The sequence below is a fragment of the Eucalyptus grandis genome, chromosome 6 (assembly GCF_016545825.1).
Source record: "Eucalyptus grandis isolate ANBG69807.140 chromosome 6, ASM1654582v1, whole genome shotgun sequence".
NCBI lineage: Eukaryota > Viridiplantae > Streptophyta > Magnoliopsida > Myrtales > Myrtaceae > Eucalyptus > Eucalyptus grandis.
The window spans coordinates 40,922,454-40,937,268 of record NC_052617.1 but is presented as its reverse complement, the minus strand read 5'-3'; the positions used below and the strand labels follow the sequence as shown (position 1 = coordinate 40,937,268).

Below are 14,815 nucleotides of genomic sequence, written 5' to 3'. Positions count from 1 at the left end.
GTTACAGACACCTATTGAGATTTAATTTGGTTAACTTAATAGTGCGAAAGCTTGGTGTCTTCAGATTTGATGTGATCTGTTGTTATTGATGCGTCGGTTATTATGGAGGCCTTCATGAGGTTGCGATTGTGATTGGCACATTCAAAGTGAAGATGTATATGACAGATCTTGATTTAAAAAGCCTCCGTAAAAGAAAGTTAACTGGTTCACCTCGCGTTTTAGCTTATGCATAGCTAGCATCAGCGTAGCCCTGACCGACATACTTAGCTATAGATGCCTACCAAGCAACGTAACAGGAGCCAAGAGGACCGGTAGCAATAGATTTCCATTCTTCATCATGCTAGTTACCAAAAAATCATATCAGTTGTACCAACTCCTTAATGAATTTCACAAGTCAACAAGATGTTAGCTTTATAGAGAAGAGTTCTTCAACAATAGATGACAGTTTTCTTATGTATCAGTATCGCAATCTTTCAACTGTAGTGTGCCGACTCAATTTGTTTTTCTTTCAATCAAGTTAAAAAAAAAAAAAAAAAAAACTATCATAAAGTCATTCAACTAATTTAAATGGAAGCTCCCGATGCGGCTCCTACCTAATGTGATAGGGAGCACCTAAGAAAGCCGAAGATGTCAACCAGGAAAGTTACATCCAGTCAAGAAGCCACCCACTGAAAATAACAGCATCCGCAACCTCTCGCAGCAGCCCAATTGCCACACCAAAAGAAGAAGTTCCCTTGCTTTATACTTGGGTTCCGAACAAAGCCTACGCTACTCTTGATGCCACAGAAACAATAAGGATTATACTGTGATTGAGGACCCCGCAAATCCTTCTGCGTGTGCGGCTGATGGGGAGGCGAGTGCTTTGATATTAGAGTATGGTCATTGTCATACAATGTTAGAGAGTTGGTGATGGAAAATCTGATTCCCCTGCACAAAAGAACCATAAGCAAGCGAGCTGTGTTTTTTGCATCATCTAAACCACAATGAGCACGCCTGATCCAGGTCAAGCCAGCCATCTCAACCGCCTCCTTAAGATTACATCTTAGACCTCCGAAAACTTCCTGGAATGAGACTTTTAGGTTAATCCATCTAGTGAAAGGAAGAGAGAGAAAATGTCAGAATTAAGCATCAAAGAATCTAAGTCTGCATGCTAGTTACATATCATCAACTCACCTGTTGAAGTAAGAAGGTTTTCGAATTTTCTTATATCAACACTCGAATTCCAACATCACCCGGCAATCCCAGTTGGACCAGGTAACAACAGCGAAATTTGTGTTCTTTATGCCCTTATTTTCAAGCCATTTGTCATGACAAAGAGCCTCACTCAGAGTAACACCTCGATCTACCTAGACTCACCCCCGAAAAAAAAAAGGATTTAAAGGCCGGAATAATGAATAGAAAATTGATATGAGAAAGAAGATGCCATAATCCATAAGCATAACTGGAATGAGTGAACTCCCTATGCAGGCATGGGCCGTTTCAGTATTTGTGCATGGCAAGCACCAAAAGACAATTGACTCGCCACTTTGGCCTGGTTTTGATGTATCATCAAAACTATACGTAAGGTTATGCACTGCTTATTGAATTTTAGCCTTATCTAATTATCTACAAATCATTCTAGTAACTTGTAATTCTTCAGCATCATACATAGCCATCTTTACCCTTTTTCCAACTTCTTATAGCATAAGATATGACAGACAGATGTGCACTATTAGCCTTTAACACTTTCAGCTCCATTGTCAAGTATTTATTTCATCTAATGTGCTCCTTTACAGATCAATCCACTTCACAAGACCAATAAATGAACTAAATCTATGCCGCATCAGACAACACTCATCAACTTGCACAAGAATCCAGAACTGGCGGCATCCCCCATAACTAGTTCATACTGAATAGATCAATCTTGCTTCCCTCGACATGCAAATGCACATGCTCCAACAAATTACGTGCCAATCATCAGATACCACCTGCCATTAGATGCTCTTTTCAGATGTGTAATTTGCAGAACATCCAAGCACTAAGCAGCCAAGGTTATAGCAAATAGAAAACTCTATGTCCTCTTTCCTATATGCACCAGCAGAAATTCTACATGCTTTTGATATATCAAGGGGGAGACAAACAGAAGACGAAGTGGTGAACCCGACTCTTCACTATGTAGCAAAACTAACTCCAAGCTCTTAGAACATTAGTACAAATAGACTGGAGAAAGGCAATGCAATTTCATCCATGATTACAACAATTTGTCTATCACATCATAATCCAATGCATGTTCCCCCATATAAGGCACACATCATAACCTTCCTCTTAATTGCTAGTAGATTTGAAAGTACATAAAAAGTCATCTATAGCCCGCTAAAGATAAAAACTATAAATGATTCTCCTAAAGGAAAAATTAGAGGCTCGTAAAAAAGAAGCAACTCATGGTGAGCCATTCATCTACTGGGTAGAGTGAAAACATTGTTACTCTTGACAGGTTCCAAGATCAATCAACAGAAGCCTCCCTACTAAATCAGGACGAAAAGGTCAGGCTATGTGGAAAAAGACGACGCCCCTCATGGTCCCGTCTAGCCACACTAGAAAATAGTTTCCCTAGACAAAATGTCACATAATCAGAACAAAGAAAATTTCTTCCATGACAAGGAAAAAATATTCAATGCAAAAAAGAAATGAGAAGCCTGCACTGCGAGTGGAGGAAAGAGCTGGTCCATAACTCACATTAAGACAGTATCCACAAGCTATGTCATTTAATACTAAACATCAATCCTCACAACTCTCCAAAATTTTGCTTGCTTCAATTTCACAAGTATCGCATAAGAGAACGATGACCTTTCTTCGTCCATCTTTAAGACTAATAATAGGAAGCTATAGAAGAAATTTGAAGAACAGCCTTTTTTCTTTTGCTAGGTAATCAGGGGGTTAGAAATTCTTGACACTCGTGGATAGGCCAACGTGGTAGAAAATATGAGCAACGAACAGCAGAAAATCCACCTTTCCCACACAAAGAAAGAAAGAGAATGAAAATTGAACACGGAATTGAAAAAAGTTTGGTGTGTAGCAATGGAAGAATAATCCATGTCCTCATCTATATTTTGAAAGCCACAGAGTAGCTCGAGCGAGCGTCGCTGCTCTGCCGAGCGAGCAGCCGTCGCCCAGATCTGTCGCAGATCTGTCCGAGCAACGCTCACTCGGGGCTTCAGCACAAGGGCTCGCTCGAGCGAGCATCTCGCAGATGTGGGCAAGCGCTGGCTCAAGCGAGCTGTCGCACTCGAGCCCCGAGCAACCGTCGCCTAGATCTGTGAGGGGTGGCTCTCGCTGAAGCCCTCGTCAAACGGTGAAGGAAGAGCAGCAGCTGGTGAGCGCAGAAACTTACCTCGAACCAGAAGCTTCAGCCGGTGAAGGAGCAGCAGTTGTCGGCGCCGGAGAGTCAACCGAGTGGGAGGCGCCGAATCGCTCAACGGTGGTGAACTTGTGAGAGACGCCGGAAAAGGGAGAGCGTCGCTGCACAGGGCACGAACGGAAAATGGGGAGTGACGCTGCGCAGGGGACGGGCGAACGGAAGTATTTCGTTTTTGTTCTTTTCAGCCCTTCAAGAAGTGTTTCTGGAACAAAAAAACAACTTTTTTTTGTTTTTTTTTTTTTTGTTTTCGTTCCAATTTTGTTAACAAAAAACAGTTTTGAACAAAAACGCAAACAAACGTTTGTTTTTTTTGTTTTAGAGAACAAAAAAACAAAATTTTTGTTGATAAACAAGAAAAAAGAACATTACCATGCATGGCCTTAGAAACTTAAGATTGGACCGCTTGACTTAGTAATGATGGCATAGGGGGCTATAAATAAGAGAAGCCCTCTTCATTTCTTCACCTTACCTCTCATTTCCTCCTTCCTCCTTCTCCTTGGATGCTCCCCCTCCTTCTTCTTTCTCTCGGCCTTGCATCCTCGATCCCTCAAGCTAATCTAAGTTGGTCTTTAAGGTTGCCAAAGTAAATAAGATCCCTATGTATCCTCTAAGGCAGTAGACTCCATTGTCGAGTCTAGTTAGGTGCTCACCGATCAAGTCGTGGGTAGGATGTTGGATCTTTTGTAAGGTTTTGCTTATGTTTGTGCTTGAACATGTGCTCGAGTTGTTTACACCCAGAATGAGGCCGAGGTTCATTTGGATTGAGTTCATCGCAAGGCAAGGTCATTCTAAGCCATAAGGCCTTGGTTTCAGCATAAATAAGATGCCGGGTCCAAATCTTGCTTAGTGCGGGGACCGGTTAAGGCTGCAAAGTCCTATGTCGACATTGAGGCATGTCAATCTTATGTTTTGATCGGTACGGGGAACGCCTAAATTCACGAGGTCTTGGTAAGGTACCAAACATACAAATTTATATAGTTCAAGTGGACGTGGGGACTTTGTGCTCGGCGTTGAATCAAACTGCGAGCCAAGGGTCATTCTCGATACATGTGTATTCACATCAGGTTGGAGCCAAGGTCCGTCAAGCTTAGGTACTTCACCTAAGCGAGGTGTACACAAACCTCGAGGTCTTAGATTGATATTGAGGCGTACCATTTCCAAGCCTTGTCCAGTGCAGGGATAGACGCTAAGTGATTGATTTAAGTTACGGATCAAAGATCAATCTCGACATATTTGCTAGTGAGGTAAAAGAAACTCATAACACACATGAATGAATGAGCACGCCTTCGGGCCATGCATGTGTTGACTAAGAGAAAAGATAAGAACCGACTTATGTGATGCATTTATGTGTGTGCACTTAAAGATGAAAAAGCATCCGTCATCACATAATGTTGGTGGCGATGCCTCGTTCATTGAACATGATGCCTTGGTTGAGCTAGGAAGCTCCTGAAAGTATGGGATGCCTGGCTTGATGGGTAGATGCTCTAGTTAAACCAAGAATCCTTGAAAGCATGGGATGCCTGGCTTGATGGTCGGATGCCCTAGTTGAGCCAAGAAGCCCCTGAAAGTATGGGAAGCCCTTGAGAGTATGAGATGCCTAGCTTGAGGCCGGATGCCCAGCTCGCGGTTGGAAGCCCCTAAAAGTATGGAAAGAACCGTTTATACGGCTAATGAACTTATTGAATATGTTACTATGTGATGTTGATAAGCTTGTTGGTGAAATAGCTTAATTGATTCAACATTGACACTGTTTTGCGAGTGTTTTATTTGCTAGGCTCTGACGATGATGAAATGCTTTCCTAGTAGAAAATTAGGAATTTTACTTACTGAGTTTCTCCAAAACTCACCTCTCATCTTTCAATCTTGTAGACATGGAAGTCTTATGTTAGTTTTGGGAATTGTAGTCACGCTAAAAGAGATATAATTTCCCTTGGCTTATATGAAAACTTGTACTGTGATGTAAAAAGAAAAGAGAGCCCGTAGAGAAAGGAGCTTGTAAAAGTATTTTTTAAATATAAATTAGCATGTTATGCTTGATATAGGTTGGGGTCTTCCAGTTGTTGTTTGTCTAGGAAGTTGTTTATTCACGTTTCCGCATGTGCATGATAACACAATAAAAAGAATCAGGACGGTGACAAACTTGGGATCTAAGTAGCATGGACACGCGACACGGACACGTGACACGATACGACACGACACGCCGACACGTCATTTATCAAAAATAGAGAATTCCGACACGTTATGACACGTTATTATTAAATAAATAATAATTAATTTGATTTAGATTCATAAATAAATAAATAAATAGAGTTTACAATGAATTTACACTAATAATATTAATAAATATACTCATAGAAAATTTAAAAGATATACTCATAATTAATGCGTACCCATATTTGGAAACATGTTTTTAACTTTAACAAAAATTATGAATGAAACTAATGACTAACAAAAAAATAAAATCAACTTTATTTAAATAAATTTATGATATTCTATAATCATCAAAATTTATTATTATTTAACATTCAATATTTTTATTTTTTGAAATCACTTTCTAATTCATTTATTTATTTTTATAACAAAAATAATTTACCACTCAAAATTATTCCCCTGAAAAAGCTCCCAAAAATTATTTCCTTTTTTTTTTTTTTTTTGTGACCCAGGGAACCTCCGCACGGCCGGCCAAATGAGAAAGTAAACCCCTGGGGGCAACGTGGGGAAACCACCACCCCACGCACTGGGCAAGGCGCACAAATGACCCAACTGCCTCCCTACAACTCGCGTTGCAGGGGATTCGAACCTTGACCTCCACGGAGGAATGCTCTAGGATCTACCATCGGTGCCACCATGGCGGGTGGTAAATTATTTCCCTTTCTTTAGTCTTTTCTTGCTAAACTCTCATCCCTAAAAAATCATTTCCCTCCCCCGTTTCTCTTTCCCCCTATCCCCCACGCCACCCCAAAATCTTCCCCTAGATTTCTTCCCTACTCTCTCTCACCCAAAAATCTTCCCCTAAATTTCTTCCCTACTCTCTCTCTCTCTCCCCCTCCCCCTCCCTACATGACAGCAACTCTCCCCACACCACCCCAAAGTCTTCCCCTAGATTTCTTCCCTACTCTCTCCCCCCCCGTACAACAACACTTACTCCCACGCCACCCCCAAAATCTTCCCTCAATTTCTTCCCTACTCTCTCTCTCCCCCTCCCCCCGCATCGATTTTTTCCTGCTCACAGCACCTGCTCCCGCCCCCATCAATCTCCCCCTCCCCCTTTGGTTTCTTCCTCCGCCCCTCCCCCTCCTCGGTTTATCTCTCCCCACACCCCACGCCACCGCCCTCTCTAGCCCCAATTTCTTTCCATTGTCATGCCACCTCCCTCTCCGGCCCCAGTTTTTTCTATCGTCCCCCACCACCCTCCCCCTCTTCTTGCTAAAACCCTAACCACAGCCTTTTCTTCCTCGTCGTCGCACAGTTCTCTCCCAGTTGCCTCATCACAATCGCCTCATCGCAGTCGCTCGCCGAAAGGCCTCTGGCCCTTTCTCTTTTGCAGCTACAGCCTCATCACCGGCCCTCCCCTGTCTTCTCAGTCTCACCTCCGCTCCCTCGGCCTCGCCTTCACCCTCCATCGTCTACTTCAACAATCCTCTCTTGACACGTGCGTCAGAATGTGTCGAGAAATGTTGACCACGTGTCGGAAAATTCGACACGTGTTGACCGCATGTCCAAGCATGTCGGACACGTCGACATGTGTTGAACACGACACGGAAGCTCTAGTAACATGTCTGGGCTTCATAGCCTGGGACGTTGTAAAAATAACCCTTGCTGCTCGTGACCCTGGAGATGGAGTTGGGATCGTGACATTTACCCTCAATAGTCATTCATTTGGATGTGCCCTATTTCTGTGCTTCTCTTTTTTGGGTTAGAACTTGTTTATGTACTACCATTTTTGGCTTCTATATTTTTGTTTGGGACCATAGCCAAAAGATGCCTTTCCGAATGGGATCAATATAATTTAGTTATGCACACGGTTGACAATCCAAGATCGGCATCGACAGCGGGAGAAGGTTAGTTTTGAGTCGGCGTCTTGGGAAGGTATAGAAAGTCATTTGCACAATTAACTTATAAAATAAATGATGCAATAAACTTTAGCCTCGATAGTAATTTGGCACATCCCTTTAGTTATTGAGTCATTGTTCTTTACTATCATCAGTCGTGTTTATCTAGGTAGATGGTTACTTTGACATTCCATTCGATGTGGGGTTATTGGTTATCTTCATAAAAATTTATAAATGCGGCGAAAAATTTGGATTATTTATGCCTAGCAACCCTAAAATAAACCATCAATCGTAAAAATTAACAAGCGAAATTTATATTTATTATTTTTCATGTAAAAAAATCACACAAACCCCTATTGAAGTACTAACTTGATACTTTCGTACCTCTTGATGCGACCATCCACCATGCCACCCGATTTTGAGTACTCGCCACCATCGTGTTTCACTGGCCAATCATGTCTCTCCCTCGACAAGGCACGAGTTTTCATAGACTTCTAAAGTGACGGGACATGAATGAATTGAATGACACACTAAGCCGAAGGAGAGAGTTGCTAAATTAGATATGCAAAATTACAATTCACTCGTGAGATGTGCCTTTTAAACATCATTTGGCATTAACTCCCAGAGGACAGGTGAGAACTCCACTAGAATAGAATATGTGTGCACTATTAGAATGAACGATTTTCTTGGCCTATATTGGCGACACCTCAGGAGGTTAGGTTGAGCTCTGCCGACAGCATCATCAAGGTCTTGCAAGGCCTAGCGTCATCGGCGAGAGGGAGCCAACCCCACTGGAGGACGATCGCCGCCAGCAGCAAAGGGAGGGAGGCACGGCCGATCGAGGCAGACGCCATGGGAAGATGACGAGGAGGACGAGGGAGGAAGTGGAATTTCCAAAGTCAACGAGTTGAGCGAGCGAACGAACGAGGAAGCCACCGATAACCTGACCCTTTTCCGAAGGTTATATATATACCACGGCAAAAGCAAGGTATTCGTGTTTAATTTTACTCTCCCTTTTTTAACAAAAATGTTAAATAAATAATATTCGACCAAAAAAATTAAATAAAACTGACATCCTTTTGAAACGTCTTAGAAGAAAAATGAAAAACATTACACAAGTTTTTCCCTCTGCAGTTCACATATATTCTTCATCCCCCAAAAGATTCTAATTAATAATTCTTCATCACAATGTGTACAATCAAGTCATAAAATTCAACCAAAAAAGGTCATAAAAAATGTATGAATTTCACGTAAAATTGATTTTCTGGCTACGATACAATTTGATTAGAATAAAACGCCCTTGTTTAGTTTGATGAGATCGAACTACACCGTTGAATCCCAAAATAGAAGCTAGAAACATGATTTTGGACACATAAAAGGTTGATTGCATATTTCATTAGTGATGTGAAAGTGCTAAGAAAATAAAACAATGTTTGAGGTGTATTTATGCATTTGATTTCAAAGGAAAGAGTAAAAGTTAAGATATTTAAATCAATTAAATCAGGTTTATAAAAAATAAAAATAAAAACCCTTAAACGAGTTCTTGTAATGACAAAAACACTTAATAAATACGTAGATGAATTGAGAAATGTCAATTTGTGTAATTTGCATCATTTTCGTTCCATAAAACTAAACCAACATCTGAATTCAACAAAAACTCTTCAGATTCCATTGAACTCAAAACACGATAAGCGAAGCCCTTTCACCATAGATAAAATCGGAACATGAAATTATACTAATTGCTTCTTGTTAGGACTCGAAAGTGTATAGAACTATGTACAGTAGAAACGTAAATTTTTCCCTAATGAGCGGCATCGGGGTAATAAATATTTACACAGGTAGGGCTTTTTCAAAATCCTAATTGACTAAGTCACATCATTTTAAAGTTGATTGGACAAATTATAATTACTAAATGAATCGAGTATTGTTCTCTCTTATACATTTTGTTATCTCTTTCATTGCACACAACATGCCACGGAAAATCGACTCCTGATAATGATTTTCTTGTTTATTGGGATCCTCTCGGGATCGGGATTGGGGGATCGGGATTGGATCACCTCACTCCCTCACATCCGATGGGCCTTGCGGCCTAAGCCCTCCCGAACTGCCTCAAACTTCATTGGCTTGAGGGGCACTTTTGGGTTATAAGGCCTAGCTCAACCCAATTGGTCCCATGACGGGCCGACCCGACCCACAATATTTGGATCGGCTGTATGCCTCTATGCTTTTTCTTATCATCTCTTATTGGCACTCCTCTATTTTGCTCTACCTTTTCTGCACGCGAATTCAACCGAAAGTCAACCTAGGATAATGAAATAAGAAGGAAAAGAAATCTTCACTTTGCTTTCAACGACGTGATCATTTAACTTTGAACGGGTTGTTTCCCCTAAGTCATAATGAAATAAGAAGGAAAAGAAATCTTCACTTTGCTTTCCATGATGTGATCATTCATCTTTGAACAGATCGTTTCCCCTAAGTCATTTCCCTTAATTCTGGATTTGGTTTGTCTCTAGGCATCCCTTTTCCAATGAGTTTTTCCTCCTTTGCATATAGAATAAATAAAGTCTCCTTCTTTCTAGATTCAAAGAATATGGAAGGAAAATCTTTTCACAAGCAAAATAGGAAAGTGACAATTTGTTCTTTAGCCAAATGGAAAGTGACAATCAATCATTATCGATTTGCACTAGCAAAAGTCACTTTAAATACCGATTCATGTATAGACTCAATTGATGATTAGCAGGTAATTTGGTTTATTAACCAAAAAGGACGTGCTCCGGTTGAAATTAAAACAGAAATAAACATATTTTATTTATATGATTTGACCCAACAATGGAGTTTAATATGTATATATATATATATGCGCGCGGGGGTGTGTGTGTCACTAGTAGGATGAATATATTAGCGCTTATTTTATATCTCATTAACTCCGCTGGTGAGATTTCCATGCCCAGATGACCACAATTTTCCACCCTTTCTTTGCTATCCATAGAAAAAGGATGAAAGGACGGTTTTTTCTTTCCAAGAGTCCCTGGAGAGAATAGCGACTAGCGAGAGTGCAGAACGGGTGAGGGAGGGATTGAGCCCACCAGCTTGACTTTGTGCCGCTCTCCCTCTGCCTTTGTTGTCCTCTCTTTATCATTTTTTTCTCAATTTTTTTTTTTCTGTTTTCCCTTTCCTCTAAAAACAAAGGCAAAATTTCAAATAAGAATCCGAAGTGAATCTATTTTCGCAAATAAAAATCAAAAGTGAATTTTGTGTTAAATAAGAACTCGAAGTGGACCCATTGTTTCAAAGAATGACCTGAAGTGAATTTTGTGTCAAAATAAATCTGAGGAGTGATCAAATTAATCTCTATTAAGAACCTTAGCTTGCCGGCAGACATTTTCCATCGATCAAAATATGAGCAATTTTATCAGAAATTTGTGACTGGAAAAAAATGAAAAATTCTAAATTAATTAAGTTTAGGTTATTCATTTCGATGTTTATGTTTTCTTCTTTCTTCTCCCTCGTTGTTCCTCAACCAAATCTTTGCTCGGTCGTCATCGTGACTCGATTCTCATCGCTCCTCACCTTGCTCGACCGGCGGAGAATTTGGGTCCCCGCAAATAAAGAAAGAAGCATATGGTTTTCTTCTTGTTTTTTAATTCGTGCATCAACCAGTGAAGAATTTGGGTTTTCGAATTTGCGGAGGATGGGTACAAGGAATGAGGAGAACTTCAGTCTTTGACTTTGTAGGGGACGGGTACAAGGAACGGGAAACCGTAGAAAACCTAGGGTTTTTTTTTTTTTTTTTCTGTTTTAAGATTTGTTAATTTTCCTTATATTTTTTTTTTTTGGAAAAACTTGCCCAAACTCTAGTCGTCGGAAATGTTACATGCTTGATAGCCGGCGAATATTTGGCTAACCAGCAAGCTCAGGTTCTTATTTGGAATTGATTCAACCACTTCGAGTTATTAATTGAGACAATGGGTCCACTTTAGGTTTTTATTTGATACAAAGTTAATTCCGGGTCCTTATTTAAGAAAATTGGTCCACTTCGGATCCTTATTTGGAATTTTTCATTATTCAAAACAAGTAATAAGATGTGTTTATAATGTTTATAATTGATGAGCATCAGAAAATTTTCTTTTAGCTTCGATAAAATAAGTTTATGGTATTATGTCCGTAATTCTTAACATTCTAGTAATGATTACATGCACCAAAAAAAAATAAAAATCCTATGGTGCATAGAAACTTACAATTTACATCATCGAGCCGCATAAATTGTCAAAATATCTAAAGATAATACAAGACATTTTCTCTAAAAATTTGTCCAAGACTACCCATTTTGATTAGCATGCTCTCGAATTTAAATTTGATGGGCGTTTTATTTATAAGGAAGGACTAACTAAGTTATTCTTCTCTCTTTTTTCCCATTAGGTCAACCGAACATATTAAAGTTTGAACGAAGAGAATTTGTATATTTAGACTGTCCTAGTCAAAACCGTACGCATCTAAACTCATCATCTCGTCAAATGAATTTTATTGAATTAGCCATATTATATCTTAACATAAGTTATGCGGTGTATTGTATACAAAGAGCCGTTAGGTGACAGGTGACCGGATAATATAAATTAAAATCAATGCGGTCCATCAGATAAGTTAGAATTCATATTGTCTTATGAGCCAACCATTTTTAATAATCCAAAAACGTTTTAGTACACATACATTCACCTAACAATTGATTCCGCACGTTGCTATTTAAAAAATCATATATCTTAATGAAAAAGTCCTAAGTCCATAACCGAAATAAATATATAGATTTTTTATTTTATGATAAGAAGTTAGACTAAAAAAGGTAAACCCCAATATATGTAATATCATACTAATTTCATGAGCAAGCCAGAGCTCGGATTGGTGGCTAACGACGGATCTATAATTTTTTGCTTGGCAAGTGCTAACATGCCCCTTAATTGCAAAGAAATCAAGGCCGCGCATAATAAAATTTCTATTTTTTTATATTTTTATTTTTCTATTCTCCAGAACAAATTTAGAACGGAAATTTATATGGTAACGCAATTTCATATTTTTTTATTTTTTGCAGTTTCTATTCCAAAAATAGATTTGGAGTAGAAATCAGAAGTTAAAGGTTTTTGGCTTTTCTATTTCTGGAACAAATGTGAGAAATGAAAACTCTTCTTATAGTTCACTATCGCCACTACTCGCCGCTCGCCTCCCCACCCGCCAGCCACCCGTGGGATGTCGAATGCCTATCGCCGGCCGCTCGCCGCTGCCTCGCAAGAAAAAAAAAGAAAAAAATATATTATTAAAAAAATTATTATATCAACATCGGTCAATATCCATGTTAGTGTCGATCAACGTGGACATGATAATTTGTTAATAATATTTTATTAAATTTGATCGAGTCATAACTGTAATCACAGAACCCACTCTTCCCATAAAATATCCCCATCGCTATAGCCTATAGATGCTCCCATTTCAAGGTAAAACTTAATTTGAAGGCGAAACAATGTAACAATACTCAAAAACCTTGAAAACAAATTATTCAAAACAACTACAGAGGAGTGCGTGGGGAGTAACATAAATTTATACTTGGTTGTTGACTAGACCTATCAAAACAAGTTATGGACTCATTTATTAAACCATATTTGATGGGCTAGATTAACTTTATTTACTAAATGGGTTATATAGGAGGTTTAATATTGTAAAGTTTAAAATAATGAGTGTTAAATAGGTCTATAACTTGTTTAGATCCAACCCATCTTTATAACCCTCTTTTCACTCTCTCGCCCTCACTTTGTGCTCACTCACTCTATGCATTTACCTTAGTTTATATATAAATTTTATTAGATTGTATTAAATACGGAAGTTTTCTAGCAATATGAGTTGAGTTATGTAAGAGTTGGGTGTGTGTTAGATTGGATATGAGTCATTAAATTTGTACTGTATGGAAATAAGTCAAATTAAGTTGGATCATTTTCGATTCAACTATTTGACAGGTCTATTGTTGACCTAAATATAAGATCATTTGTACTTGATGGTATGAGGTGTTGAATCTTTGTTGCTAACCAAAGTAAAGTTTATCTCTTAATCACTAAGCAACTTCACGAATTAAATATAAATACGTATATTTCAATACTATGCTTTTTTTTTTCTTCTATGGATAACAATGACAATATTATATTTTCATCAATAATATGTAGTTTTGCTAACTACTGCAACAAGCGGGCAATGTTCTAGCGTTGACCAAGATCTGATTTCGATTTGAAGACCCGTATACGTTCGGAACAAAGTAATCCTACAATGCCCTTGTCAATAAGGAGAGTGATATAAGCTAAAACGAATATTATATAGGAAAACGTGTGCTCACCGTCTATTCTATTGAATCCTAAAGTGACATAAAGTGAGCTCCTAGAGTTTTCTCTCGACATGATTGCACTCCGCACTATCAGACGTGGCGGGGAAAAGAAACGGAGGCATCTGCTAACTTTTCGGGGTTGTTTTTCTTTAAAACTAATATGTACGAAATTGCCATCAACTACTCTGGCCAAAATATATTTAGTCTTTTTTTTTTTAAATTCTTTTCTGGTGGGCACGATTTAAGCTCGCGAAAAGACAAAATCTCCGGAATTGTCATGTATTTCAAGTCAAAATAAGCGACGGAGTTGTGCAAGTATCAATTACAATGAAATATGGGTTTGGAAATTTTAAAAACGCATGGAGTTAGGTGCGGCCAATAACGACTGAACATGGTCATTTTAAGTGAGGTTAATATCATGAAAAACCTTAAACAAATATACGATCGCCATGAAAAACAAATTAATACATTTGTGACAAATTTACCATAAACTAATTTATACGATCACAAAAAACCTCAAATTGGTATATTTGTGATAAATATATTATCCGTTAAATTAAAAAATATCACAAAAAATTATAACAATGACAAACAAAATATAAAATCTCAAATTGATACACCTAGTTAATTGTTACGTATAATTTAACTTAATAATTTGACAGTAAAATTTAACGGAAACTAACAAAGAGTAAATTTGTCACAAATGTACAAATTCAGTGTAAATTTATCAAAAGTGTACTAGTTTGGGATAATCACAAATTAATTTATAGTAAATTTATTATCTATATATCAGTTTGAGGCTTTTTATAATAGTAATCTTTTTAAATACGACCAAAAGCATAAGATACCGAAGGGAGAATCTACTGTTTAAGTACGACCAAAAAGCATAAGGTACCGAAGGGAGAATCTCGTCCCTCGTCACCACCCCCCGGGTGATTGATGTAATTATCTTGTTGATCGTGAAATTCATTAACATTTCCGTCTCGTCCGTCTCGATTGGCTCATTAC

General features: G+C 38.6%; 1 long non-coding RNA gene across 3 annotated transcripts; it reads right to left on the bottom strand.

The window, feature by feature from the left end:
• Positions 1-362: 362 nt before the first annotated feature.
• LOC104449778 lies at positions 363-3,574 on the bottom strand. 3 transcript variants are annotated; one of them, XR_005551781.1, is made up of 3 exons: positions 3,371-3,574; positions 1,174-2,589; positions 363-1,089 (listed from the first exon to the last, which is right to left on the bottom strand). It is a non-coding gene; the product is annotated as an uncharacterized LOC104449778 (long non-coding RNA). The 3 variants fall into 3 exon arrangements; XR_005551782.1 differs by having other exon boundaries at positions 1,174-1,967; positions 3,371-3,573; XR_726620.3 differs by having other exon boundaries at positions 1,174-1,346; positions 3,371-3,569.
• Positions 3,575-14,815: the final 11,241 nt, after the last annotated feature.